Raw genomic sequence first — 14610 nt, forward strand, 5'->3', positions numbered from 1 at the left:
TGTAAGGAAGATGCATGGGTACTCTACAGGAAGAGATTAGGTGCAGCCAGTCACGGAGCTGTGAAATGGCTCAGGTCAGGGTGTGAGATCATCCCTTCATTGATTTTGGTTTCCACTCGACAGATCACAAGTTGTCAGAAGTGCTTTTCACCCTGTGTTCTCTGAATAAAGTTTCTCAGGGCCCTGTACTTTATCAGCTCTAAATTAAGTGGTTCACAGTGCCATTTGCTTTAAGGTAACTTGAAAAGAAATCATTAGGCCCTAGAACACACAGTACAGAAAAGTGGAGTGGATTAGAAAGTAAAATCAGGCATCAGGATGACAACAGTTTACTCTCATGGAAAGGAATATCCTGCCAACTGTTCCCATACACTTCTCTTTCAAACATCCCCTGATTACCATTTTAAAACATGTGCTTATTCAGCTGCTCTCTGAGTCTGCAGTTTGGCAAAGTAAGTTGGTAGTGTTAGCCCTTACGTCCCAGCTCAGGTGCAAGGCATGCTGGGGCTCAGTTACAGAATCCAGAAGCTGTTAACTCCAGATATTCAACCGGAAGTGGGCATGGCCGTGGGGGATGCTGGGAGATGGTTGAAAAGCAGACCAGGCTGGCTGTGGTGGCGGTTCCATGATCATCCTGCCTTCCGTTTTTCATCCTAAAAGAGAGTCTAGAAGAAAATACAGAGGCCGAGTGTTCAGACCCAGCCACATAAACAATGTCCAGGGTTGAGCTCAGATTCGAGACAGGAAGGCATCCTGCACAAAGAGGGCAACTGGTGCCTGTGGCCTGCCTTGATCCAGGCACTAGAGCAAAGCTTGACTTAGGGCCACACAGAAGCATGGGCTTGGGCCTCCCATGCTGGGGCTGGGGTGCCCTTGGCAGGCAGAACTTAGAATCCTGGCCATGTTGATGGGGCTACCAGTGACAACTCAAACCCCTTTTGGCTAGCCCTATGTGGTAATTAGGTAAGGCATTGGGCCTGCCTTAATCTGGATAGAGATTTCAAAATATGGTCCTACAAGCACCCAGAGGAGTCTGACTTTTGGGATAAAGTGGTCCCCATTAAATATTATTTGCTGGTATTGAGGTATAGAACTATAAAACAGGAAGTTTTTTTCTTTGGAATGACCATCTTTTATACTTTTGACATTGCTTAGAAGAAGAGGGGATACATAGTGGTTCTAGGAGACTTTACCATTTCTACTCAACTCCACCCATGATCATTTTAGTGACTTTTCTGGTGGTGGAACTGGACTTGAGAGTAGTCAATTAATAGGACATACAGCAAACTAATTGTTCAAATTGGGCTTTTAACCTCTGGCTTCCATCTACAAGCCAAACTTGTTCCACTTGGTAGGAGGTAGTTTTAACAACCGTGGCTGATTGAAGGAGGCAGAATCAGTGTGCACAGAAATTTTGTCATAATTAGGGAAGGAAGGAAAAGTAACTATCCAGGAAATGACTTGGGTGTAGGTTGTAGGTTGGGCCTTTCTTGCAGGCAATGAGGAATCTGAAGGCAAAACTTTAGTCTTGAATCTCTGAAGGGAAGTCAGTCTTGTTTGAAAAGGTTTTTGGGTTCTTAACAATATCCAGTTCTTGAAAATCACAAACATGCCTGGCTCAACTGAAGTCAATAAGGATTTTTCTTAAGTCCTGTGTTTATTGGCCAGTACTACCTGAGTAGGACCCACATGGGCACCTGAACAGTGGGTGTTATAAGATTGTGATGGTGATAGTAAGCACTGAGGTGAATTTCCTGAACCTAAACTTGTATGTCATTATCCTGCTGAGAGAGCAGTTTCCTGTTGCATTGCTAAATGATTCTCTTTATTATATTTAAAGCACAATGTTTAGTGATTTACTCCTCTTTGTAATTAGCTGGGTGATGAGAGGAATCTTTCAGTGATTCTGTTCTTTCTCTTTAATAACACATTCACAGGGAGTCTGAAGGTGACATACTGCTTACTGAGCAAAGGAACATTTAGAGTTAGGTCATAACATTTTTGCAAAGTGAAAAGAAATTGAAATTGTCTCTGGAGATTATTATCAATTATGTCTGTAAAAATATGCCATGCAATTCCAATGGCTGTTCTATCTTCTTTAAAAGATGTTTGTGAAAGTAGCAGCTCTTCAAAATGCAACCACCGAGAGATAGGGCAGACATTGCAAATTTCTGAAGCCTTGCTCTAAAATAAGCTACTAGAGGGCAAAATTGAATATTGAAGTGGTGCCACCTTGGAGATCTTTTTCAGAAGGGAGAGATGTTTTTTCCTCTTTACTGTGATAGATCACCCATCGTATTCCCTTCAAAAGTGGATCATTAGGAGGCTGTTTTTGCATGGCCAATGTTGTCCAGAATGTAGTTGTTTGGTAGGAGTAAAAGCTCTGATTGAAACATTCTGTAGTCACCTACATCGGTCTCCTTTTTCTTCACAGGAGGTTTGGAAGAGGGAGAAGGGCCAGAATTATTTCCTTAAGTCATGCTCTGTGAGTTAGAGTGTATGTACATGTTCATCTGAATGTGTTTGGGGGAAGATGATGGCAAGGGAGAGTGGCCAGCCAAAGGATATCCCATGATAGCACTTCCTGTCCCAGTTCCCAGCTCCCTCTGGGGTGACACTAGGACAAATATAGAGCCAATTAAGTTTCACTTACATGTTAGGCTCTGCATTTGAGGACTGCAGAGGCTCTTTACTTTAACCTAGTAGTTCTTGACTTTTTCAGTACCAGGGCCCTTAGACTTTCGCAACCAGATAAAGAAATGAACAGCAAAGGACACAATCAACAGAGTATAGAGAACAGTTATGGATCAGGAGAAAATATTTGCGAACCATGCATTTGATGTGGGTTTAATATCCAAAATGTATTAGGAACTCAAACTGTTCAATAGCAAGAAACACAAGTAGCTCAATGAAAAAACGAGCAAAGTACTTTGCCCATGTCAAAAGACATTTCTCAAGATAAGTCATACAAATGGCCAATAGGTATATGAAGAAATGCTCAACATCACTAATCCTCAAAGGCTGAAAAATCAAAATCACAATGAGCTATCATCTCACACTTCTTAGAAGAGCTATTATCAAAAAAAGTTGAAGATTGACAAGTGTTGGGTGAGGATGTGGAGAAAAGGTAATCAATGTGTGCTGTTGATGGGAGTATGAGTTACTATAAGCCATTATAAAATAAAGTGTGGTGGTTCCTCAGAAAATTAAAAATAGCACTACCATGGGGTCCAGTACTCCCACCTCTGAGTATGTATCCAAAGGGTCTGATATTAGTATCTTGAAGAGATACCTGCACTCCCATGTACACTGCAGCATTATATTTACAGCAACTAAGATATGGAATCGAATTAAGTGTCCATAGATGGATGAATGGATAAAGAAAATGTGGTGTTTTGTGTATGTAAATATATGCCATATGCATTACATAAATTTATTCTATTACCTATCCGTATGTAGACCATGGTGACCATACTTAATAATTAATTTGAAATTTGCTAGGAATAGATTTTCAATATTTTCATGCCCTCAAAAAACACAGTGAAGATGCAGAACTGGGAAAAGGGAGTTAGAAGGTGCAGAGTCAGAGCAGGAGCAGGAACCTGAGCCTGAGCCAGGTGCCAGAGCAGAGAGCACACTGGTGCAGCCAGGCCACCATGCAGAGCTGGCCTGGTAGCCCTTCCACGACCCGTGCCCAGCAGGAGAGGCAGCAGCCCCTTGCGTGCATCCCTGACAGCTGTACTCTAGACTGGCCTGCTGGTCATGTGCCTGAGGGCAGATCCTGAGTCAGGTTTTGCTCAACCTCCAACAAGGGCTGATAAGAGAGGAGAAAGGAGAAATGTATTTACAGAAAATAGAAAGGAAGGAGTATCCATAAGAAAAGGCTTCATCACCACTTCTTCTTCCTGGCCCTCTTTGCAATGGACTTGGCTTTGTGCTTCACGGGTTTGGCCTTCTTGGGCTTGGACACCTTGATGGGCTTGGTTTTGACAATCATGGGTGTTTTGTTTTGGGGGGGGGGAGTGTGACAGCCAGCTTCTTGGCCTTCTTGACTGTGGGAACACCTTTGGAAGGTGCCTTCAACAGTAGGACCAGTCAGGCCACCATGACCAAGAACTCCACGTTCACTCCTGTGGACAAACCCACGTGAGCCAAGGTCTCTAAGAAGTCCATAGACCACCCGGAGTATTCAGATGTGATCATGGCTGCCGTCCAGGCTGAGGAGAACCATGCTGACCCCTCCCTTCAATCCATCCAGAAGTATATCAAGACTCACTACAAGGTGGGTGAGAACACCAACCCAGATCAAGTAGTCCACCAAGTTCCTGGTGACCACCAGTGTCCTCAAGCAAACCAAAGGGGTAGGTGCCTGAGGGTCCTTCTGTCTGGCCCAAAGCAACAAGCCCAACAGGTCAGTGGCCCTCAAAAAGACCAAGAAGGAAGTCAAGAAGATGGCCACACCAAAGAAGGCATGGAGCCCAAGAAGGCTGCCACCAAAACCCCAAGCAAGAAGCCCAAAGCCCCCGCCCCAGTCAAGGAGAAGCTGGCTGTCATGCCCCCCAAAACCAGAAAACTCAAGATTGTCAAGGCATCCAAGCCCAAGAAGGCCAAACTAGTGAAGCCCAAAGCCAAGTCCAGTGCCAAGAGGGCCTGCAAGAAGTGATAGTGAAGGCTTTTCTTAGGGATACTCCTTCCTCTCTGTTTTCTCTAAATCCTTTTCTCCTTTCTTCTCTCTTGATCCTCATCTGCAACCCTTTGCCCCATTTTATTCTGACTTGATAAGAGACAGAATTTGGATTCCTCAGAAATTGTGGAATGATTCTCTTTTTCTTAAAGAGTTGTGCAAGGACAGCAACCACAAATCTCATCTGGGTAATGATGAGGATGCACTTATACTTTGTTTTGTTGATTTGTTAGTCATTTATGCAGTTAGGGATTTGGGTGGGTGGGTGTGTTTTTGTGGGTGGTTTGTTTGCCATGAACATAGATGGAGGAGGAGAGCACAGGCAGGTTGGTTTGTTCTGGCGAGCTGAGAGGGAGCCCAGGAACAGTAGCGGTTGCAGAAGTATCTATTTTTTTTTAATATATATATATATATATATATATATATATATATATATATATATATATTAGTTGTAGTTGGACACAATACCTTTATTCTTATGTGGTGCTGAGGATTGAATCCAGGGCCTCAATGTGCTAGGCAAGTGCTCTACCACTAAGGAGTATATTTAAGTCTTTAAATTGGGCACCCTTTTGAGAGTTTCAGAACCTTTGTTGTGGAGGAAAGGGCCAGCAGCTGCCAGCAGCAAAGGAGGGAGGGAGAGAAAACTCTCCCTGGGCTGACCTCCCTGTGGTGAGCAGCTAATGCACCTCCCAGTCAGCTAGAAACTAGCCATTGGAGGGTCTTTGTAGATTCTCAAAGTCCCCTATTAAATGGGACTGGAAACTCTTGGGGAAGGGCTGGGGGTGGTGGTGGGGAATCAGTTAGCCAAGTGCTTTAGTGTGCCCTGTTGTAACTTTGGGGTTTTCCCACCTAATTGATGGGTTGTGTCCTAGGAGGACTTTTGGTTGTTGTCCCTCCTGTATAAGACATGGCTTTACTTGGTCTCACTAGCCATTTAAAAACCTCCAGACCTCTTTTCTACTTCCGCATCTTTTATAAGTAGTTGTGGACGGAAGGGGGGGGGGAGTATGCTCATGCCAGGAGTGGGTAGTAAGAGACTGTAGTTCATTTTGAATTTGCCAAGTAGCGTTAGACAGCTATGTGCATGTGCTGTGCACGTGTGTACGTGTCTATATACCTATCTTGGGCTAGTACTTAATGTTTCACACCAGGGGCTGGGAAGATAAGTCTGTACAGTTGTCTTATTCTTATTTTTAACAAAATAGGAAAATTACTCACTTGTGCATCCCCCCTTTTTTTCCACATTTTTTTTAAACAAGTGTTATTTGTGCTGGGAAAACATTCGCTGTTGTAATTTTAAAACTTTAAAATAAAATTTGGGAAAGGAAAAAAATAGTGAGACAATAGGTATGTTAAATAGCTTGATAGTGGTAATTATTTTATAATATATATATTTTTAAAATATATTTGTATTACATGTATATGTGAATTAAACATTCACGTTGCAATGTTGCATACTTTAAATGTATACAATTTCTTTTTTAAAATTTCTTAGTGGTAGTCAGACACAATACCTTTATTTTATTTATTTATTTATTTTATATGGTGCTGAGGATGGAACTGAGCGCTTTACCACTGAGCCACAACCCCATCTCTAAATGTGTACAATTTTTATTCATCAATTATACCTCAATAAAGTTGGAAAACAAAGTCTAAGTATATGGTAGATTAATGTTAGAGCTCTAATTGGTGGATGATGAGGTTTTCCTTGGATATTGTATTTAAAATGTTTCTTGCAATTCATCATGATATATCATTGATGATCAAGATACTTGGCATATGTTGATTTTTGAGCAGTCTGTTTTCTTGGTGTTTATATGTAGAAACCTTGAAAGGTTGTATATTTCAGTCCAAAGATATACTTTTGTATTATTTTGGTAGTCTTTTACCTAGGATTAGGAAAAAAGCATGTTTTATTTTGCTTTATGGGAATTACATGAGTTAATGGACCTGACGATTCTTCCAGAATTTTGATGGATATTAGCACTTTCTTTATTCAGAAAAAGACTATATAGTATGGTGAACCAAAATGATGTAATATTTCCTATTTCATTGTTCTCAGAAACATAGCTTCACTATCTTTTCATTTATGCTATTTGCAGATCTTACTTTCACTTGGTGTAACTCCAGCATTCTAGGAAAAGCCACTTATGTTAAAGGTGACATTGCTCTCTCTTTTGGAACATGCACTTGGCAAGGAATTCATTAGCCAGACAGATGTTTATGTCACTGTCAAATTGCAATTGCTAATTTTTTTTTGTTTCTGCTTATGGGAATAACACAAGCTATTAGACATTAATGAGCAATGAGTAACTTTCTGTGACCTTTTAGGGAATCTGAGAAAAACAGCAGTCATTATTTCAAGGGTAACTTCCTATCATTGTGTTCTTACTAAAACCTTAAAATAGCCTGAGTTCATAAGGTGACCAAGATGCATATGATGAGGATATTGGTTGAAAACCCTGTGTCAAAGTATAAACTCAATGCAGGAGGCATTTGGAGTTGCTCAAGGGAAGGAAAAACTTCAAATAGCACACACACACACACACAAAAAAACATTGATTGTTGTTCTATATTTATATATGGAGGTTTGTAAAGTGAAAAATCAGAGGAACGAATTAGTAAGAAAATTAGAAAAGTTTATGCACAAATAAGTGACATGAATGGAGACTTGTCATACCCACAGTCCAGTTTTGCCAGGGCAGTGGGGGTAGATTGTGGAAAGGCCAAAGAAAGTGCCCAGAGACAGCATGTGAGACATATATTGGTGAAAGTTCACAAGAGACCAGAAAATGATCTAAAAAGAGGTCAGTGGTGACAGGCTGAACAGATAGCACCTTTGTGCCTCAAAGTGCTTTACGGAGCAGCACCTCCTCTCCCTCATGGCATTTGGTTCAGTGATGGCTGTCTAGATGAGTGACATGTATCCTTTCCATATTGTCCTCAGTTTCACAGCAGTCCCCACTCAGAGAGGGGTTTTACGTGTTAGACTGCAGAAGCAGTGACATCATTAGCATTAGCTTTCTTAGTTTGCTTGTATAATAAGCATCCCAAAGAGCAACTGTCCTGGTTTATGAGCAAGAAAGTAGCTTTCTACAGATAACATTAATTTGCCAAATTTCCCAGTAGGTATAAGAGAAAGCCAGTATCCTTCAAGATAATATGTATCTGGACTTTCCAGCCCAGGTTTGCTCTAATTGTTCCCTTAACTTGGCTAGATTTTTAGGAACTGAAAGGGGCATTCAGAGACCTGGTATTTTGCTGTCCCCCTTTTCTTTAGGAATAATACAAGGCTGAAACAAAGGAGTCAGAGAGATAAATTTAAGCGCCACTATTCAGAAGAAGTTGTCATTGTTAGGCTAGTTATGTAAGCAAAACAAAATGAAATAAAAAAATATATCAAAGATGTCTTTAAGGTTAAGACAAACTGGAAATGTCCGTCTCTTTGGGAAACTTTAAATGGCAGTGAACATCAGAGTGAAAAACCTGGGCAGAGGTGGAAGGAAGCTCCACATCATGCAGATTGCTCATTCCAGAGATGAGGACACTGGGGCACAGCCAAGTTCAACATGTTGCCTAACCAGTGACTCTCCTGGGATCACTACCCGCCCATGGTGCTTAGATTGACAAGATGCCTTGTCAGTGCCTCATAGACAAAACATAAAAGAGAATGAATATATCAGTGTTTCAGATACCGTGGTGGCGTACTCATGGGTGGAGACCAAAGGTTTAAGAATGAAGTGGGGTCTAGGAACTGCTCATTTAAAACCAGCTTATAAGGACAAAAGGCATAGAGAAATGGATATACAAGAATGAGCAATTAGCCCCAAACTCCATCAGTAGGATCATGCAACTGTAGGATCTTAGATGTGAAAGAGTTCCTGGGAAGCTCAAGCTGGGATTGGAGTGCGGGGTGGGAGAGGACGATCTCTGGGGATACCACTGAGGGCGTTCTATGTCCCTGTAAGATGCTCAAGAATTTTAAGGTTATCTGTGGGAGGCACAAGGCTGGCCAGTACGCTATAGCTATTAAGTCAGATGCGCCAGTTGTCTTGGTCATCCTCACTGGAGAGATACAAATTAGCTTGGTGAGCTTGGGACTCCCATAGAACCCTCAAGTAATACTAGAGAAGACCCTGGGGCCTTTGTTAATTCTAAGAGTTGGTTAGAAGCCAAGATTAGCTATTTTGAAAGCTTGAGGACCTCTGTGGAGGAGAGAAGAGGGATGATGACTGTCATCAATAGACAGTGACTCCAAGGGTTGACCTTGACTCTTCAAAAACAGTGGGAAAATCTGTCTACTCTGAATTGCAGAGCTTGTCCTAGGATCCCCAATGACACTTCCTCTGTGAACTGTGGCTGAGGGGCTCTCCCCATTCTGCTTAGCCTTTCTCCACAAGCTTCCCTAAGCTGGGTACCATATTTCATTTGCCAACTTTGACTGGAGGGAGCATCTGAGAGTGGCTTGTAAGTGTGCTGCCCTGTTATGTGTAGGAGACTCAAGGAACACATTAGGGCTGCTTTCAAAGGGTTAATGTTGAAGAAGTGATGCCAGTGGTATGGTTGTCTAATGGTTAAGTGCACTCAGTCTCCACTTGACATTGACGAGTTATGCGATATCGAGCAAGTGTTAGTTCTGCAATCTCTGAATCTCAGTTCCTCCATCTGTAACTTGAATATAACAAAACTGACTCCACTCTTAGGCTTTGAGGATGATTAAATGAGATAATGAAAGTGAACTACTTAACACTGTAGAAAAACTCACTGGGTAGAACTCATTAAGTTAATAAGTCATTACTGTGAATTCTGGTGAGTGAAGGGTCTGAGCTGTATTTGACAAGGCCTTTGGAATTTTTAGCTCTCAGCCAGGGCACTGGTCTCTCAAAATAAAGCAGGAATACTTTTCCCAGGCCTAAGGAAACCACTGACTCAAATCTCCATGAATTCAGAAGGAAGGAAAAACATGGAAGTGAAAGGTGAACTTGGTACCATCTCTAAGGGAAATGGAGTCTGTGTGAAGGCTCTAAACTCTGGATTTAAGTTCCCAAATGTTGCATTATTATGAGTACCAGGATGGGGATCTTTGGGTGTGGCACCAGGAGAAATCAAAAGTATCTGGGTGTTTAAGGAGAACCCAGGGCCCAGGGTGTTGACATTTTAGAAAATCACTAGGAGTAAATTCCTGCTATGCTGGGGCAGAGCTTCCAGAGCCCAATGTGAGAAGGGTGGTGCTGGTATTGTGGCGCAGGGAAAGACCTGCAGGATCTGGAAGATCCTTAATCCACAGAAAGCTCCTGCAGGATATGGAGATGTTAAGAATAGCAGCAGTGACCAAATAGAGGTCCTTTCTATTTTTTAACACTTTGCAAAGTGCTTCATGTTGAGGAGAAAAAAAAATTGCCATTTTATAAAGAGCATCAGTGTATTTGTCTTTTATTTTGTTTTTACAAAAGAAATTATATTTGTGTATTAACCTTTTTTCCTAAGGACTCGAGGGGTAAAAGATGGGACCCCAAGGGCATGAGTTTTAAAGAGAAAACTAAGAGTTGCACTATTTTGCATCAATGGACCTGAAATTTTTTGGATGGGAGAGAAAAGACGAGACAGACTGGGGAGAGGGGACAGCAGGAGGGATAAGGACCACGTTGTAGTCGCTTAATGCCTGCGTTTGTAAATACGGCCTAGGGGATGCTAGAAGCAAACTGTCAAACCTAATATTCAGTTTTACATTTGTGTGTGTGTGTGTGTGTGTGTGTGGTGTTTTAATACCTTTCTTTTCCCTAAACTTTCAAAACCCCAAAACTTTGGTGAGTGGGTATGAGTGTTTATGCAAGTCACGGGGAGTGATCTGAGTCATGTGACCAGGTTGATGTGGTGACAGGTGCCAACAGCTGAGAATCACACTTTCAGCCACCTGTCTGGACCCTGTAGATGAGAATTAGGAGGAGGAGAAAGCTGGAGATCCGAATGGTCCCGGGTTCTCAGATGTTTCTTTTATTCACCATGTTAAGATGGAGAAAGAGATTTTTAAAACACTGAATAGAGTAATTTCTTTGACAGAATCTTTTACCATGACCAGTTTCTTCAAGCAGTTAATAATTGTTTTCTTTCATCAGACAGAAACTCAATTGAGAGAAACATTCAGCAGTCCGTGTCAATAAGCAGCACAGGCTAACATATGTGTCTCTTCTGTTGAAAAGGGCTGTTTCTGGTGACACATTCTATGATTAATCCGTCAGTACATCCAGGGATCTTAGAGGCCCATTAGCATCCTCTGCCCAGAATCCCAATTATCCTCTTTCTATTAACATTTATGTAATCCAGAACTATTTTACATCTTGGTTGTTCTAGAGATCATTAAACAAAGTGGTACCAGGATAATCAAGAAAATAATTCTGGGTCTTTTCAGTGTATTTAATTTTTTTTCTTTTTGTATGGGACAGGAGGAGATTGGCATTCCACACTTGTTATTTCTTTACATCATCCAATGCACCTGGCTTAATCTTCCTTGGGCTTAAAGTACTACCTCCAAAAGCTTTCCAAATCTCTGTATGGTCAAAAAAGGCTCCCTTCTTCCCCTTCTATAGCCCACTTGTGATCCATCCCTGTTTTCCCATACAAATGAGTTCACAAATAATATTTATAACCACTGATGTTATAATAGTGAGCACTTCCACATTAGCTCATATATCCTTAAGGATATTTTTACTATTTAAAAAAAACTTTGCATGTTAGCATAAAAATAAAAATACCCTTAAAATGTAAACTATATAGAGTCTTAATAGAGTACTTCATTTTTAATCTTCCTTTCATTTCTGGCTATGCAACATTTTTCTTTGGGCAGTTATTCTTATATTTCTTAAACATCAAACTAAATACAAAGCTTAAAATGCAACATGCCCACAATTTTTTAGTTTCCCCTTTCTTTAGACTGCTTTGTTGTAATATTCTTACCATGAGAATCCTGTTGGAAATTTCAGTGGTGTCAGAATGGCTGGCCTTTAATACGAATGATCACTGAATACAAAAAGCATTCAAAACAACTCCCCACTAATCAATTTAAAATTTGCTTCTTTAATATGTTCAGTTCAAATCATTTTGAAAAAGTTATTAAAACTTTGTAAATATACAATATTGCCTCCTTTCTAGGTATAAGAGTAATAATATGTTTTCATAAGCAGAAAATGCAGGAGAACAATATAAAAATCATTGCTGTTTTTGTTGTGTTCTCAAATGACAAGGTTGCTGTCTTTTTTTAAAGCATCCCTTGGATAATAATATGAATTAGATCTCCTAAACCTTAAATGTAGATAAAAATTTACATTGTGATGGGAATCAGCTAAAATAGGAAAACAGATCATGTTGGTACCTGATCTGAATTGTGGTTAGACTGAGTTTCTTCTTGTCATTAGACTATCATTAGAAGTTATGTTAGTTTCCTATATTCATCTATTCAACACATATTTATTGAGAAACCACTTTGTGCCAGACAATATTCTAGGCATTTGGAGATGCAACAGTGAACAAAATGGAGGCAGGACCTTACTTTATGGAGCTTACTTTACAGGGTGAGAGGCGGGTAGGCTAGGAGTACAGCAACAAGAAGCATGCTAAGCAAGTACATTCTATCTCATATCTAGAAGGTGAGAGAGGGATTGGGACATGGGAAAGAGAGGAACTTCCCCAGGGTTATATAAAGTCTAGAACAAAACAACAGGTTCTAGAATTTTTAATCCAATGCACAATGTATTTTGTGAAGTGAGGTCTTATATTGCCAGGACACGATGGTTCCAGCTCTCTACAATTTCTCACATGGTTGAATGTACCACAGTGTTGAAAGTACAACTCAATAAAGACATAGAAATAACATATTAAGATCTGGAATTTTCAGGAAATGACTCTCCCATGCTTCTCTGCTGAGAAGCCAAGGTAGCAAATCCTTAGATGTTCATCCTAATCATCTGGTAAAAGGTGTTAGCATTAAGGAGCGTTGGGAAGACCCCCATTTAATATTTATGGCATTCCCAGCAAGAGCACAAATGGAAGCTATGACCCATACCTTTCCTTTCCTATCCCCAGTTCCTTCCTACACTGTGAGGTGTTTCATGTATGTGTGTATGGACAGCCCAGAGTAAGGAGTCAAGCTCTGTGCAGTTCCCGTCACAGTAGGACAGACCTGGTGCCTGTGCACAAAGCAGGCTCATGTCAATGGGCAAGAAATTCTCCCTTATCCTGAGTGTGATCTAGAAGGGACCTTTGGTTTTGGGGTGAACACAACCCCTTGGCATCAGTTTCTTTAGTGAATGTGAAGGACAAGGCCAGAGAAGGGCCAGAACTGGGTTCTCTAAGAATGAGGCCAAAGCAAATGTCCCAGTTGTCCAGGGCTTAAGGGCTGTATTTTATCAGAGGTGTAAGATAAACAGGGACCTCCGTGAGATCCAATAAGAAATAGGGCAGGGGCTATCAACTGCGTATTGGTTATATTTTAATATGTCAGGAACACTAGCCTGGAAGGATATCCAGTTCCACTTTACTGTCAAATCCAAAAAGAAAAGATAATTAACTACAAATAATAATGATAGATCACATATTTGTATTCCAGAATGACTTCCAAGAGGAGGTCCAAGAGAAAAGGCATTTTAAAATCTCTTTATTCATCTATTTTTGTAAAGCATTATGTAATCCCAATACAAAATTCAAAGGACATAAATAATATTCAGTGAAAAATGAGTCTTCTTTCTTCTCCCATCCCAGCCATCTGATTCTCCTATCTAAAGACAACCACTATTACAGGTTGTGTGTGTGTTTACGGAGATAATTTTATGTATTTACCACTCAAAAATACAGGTGTTGTGATACACTCAAAAATTTTAAATTTAATATAATTTGGGAGATTATTCTATACCATATCAGTATTTTAGGCTTTCTGCAGAAAATGATAAAATTTGTTTTGGCCTTTATCCTCCCTTTCTCCTGGTAATTGAACAGCCAACCTGTATTTAAAGATTTAAAAAAGAAGATTCCAGAATCTTTCCTGTAAATCTGTAAAACTTTGGTATTTTATTTTCCACATTTCTGTTACAAGCACTTCCTTCTGATTATTTAATATAAAATTTGAGTTAAAAATAAAAGAGCATCTCATCCGGAACCATATTTAGATTCAATTTCTATTTCAGTTTTAGAATTTCACTAAGTCTATGAGATGCACAGAAAATCAAAGATAAAAACCAGCTGTATAATTTCACTGACTCATGGGAAGCAGGAAGATACTCCATCACAGTTTCCCAAGCATCCCTGCTAAGAATCATTTGGATCACTGAGAAAATAAAGTTTCCCAGGCTCCTCCCTGCATGAGGAATCTCATTCAGTGGGTTTGAGGTGGGCCGTGGAGAGTAACTAGTTTAGCAGGTATAGTTAAATTTACTATATTACCTGTTACCTCAAACTCCATGACTTAATGCTGGGCAAAATGGTACGTGCCTATAATCCTATTAACTGGGGAGGCTGAGGCAGGAGGATTGCAAATTCAAGGAGAGCCTCAGCAACTCAGCAAGGCCCTAAGCAACTTAGTGAGACCCTGGCTCAAAGTAAAAAAATAAAAAGGCTAGGGATCTGGCTCAGTGGTTAGATACCCTGGGTTAAATCCCTGTTACCAAAGAACTTCCTAACTTAAAATAGCCACCATTATGTGTCACCTCTTACTCTTTTGTGTGTGGGTCAGTTGCTCAGGCAGGACACAGTGCAGATGTTTGTGCTCCATGACACTGGAGGCTTCTGCTAAGTGGCTCAAATTAGGGCAGGAGCACCTGAGGGCTTGTTCTCTGAGGGCAGTTGATGCTGACTGTCAGATGGAGCTACCAGATGAAGCTCCTACACTGGCCTCTGTGTGGCCTGGGCCATTCTTCAAGATGGCTCCTGCCAAG

The 14610-nt window shown here is 40.7% G+C and overlaps 1 long non-coding RNA gene and 1 pseudogene across 2 annotated transcripts in view; both read left to right on the forward strand.

The window, feature by feature from the left end:
- Positions 1-14610, forward strand: part of LOC124107659 (uncharacterized) — an 89861-nt gene that overhangs the window by 69684 nt on the left and 5567 nt on the right. The window lies entirely within an intron of this gene.
- Positions 4106-4663, forward strand: LOC124107658 (histone H1.0-like; annotated as a pseudogene).

This window comes from Marmota monax, unplaced genomic scaffold (assembly GCF_021218885.2).
Source record: "Marmota monax isolate L192 unplaced genomic scaffold, Marmota_monax_Labrador192_F-V1.1 WCK01_AAM20220418_F8-fsc00097, whole genome shotgun sequence".
NCBI lineage: Eukaryota > Metazoa > Chordata > Mammalia > Rodentia > Sciuridae > Marmota > Marmota monax.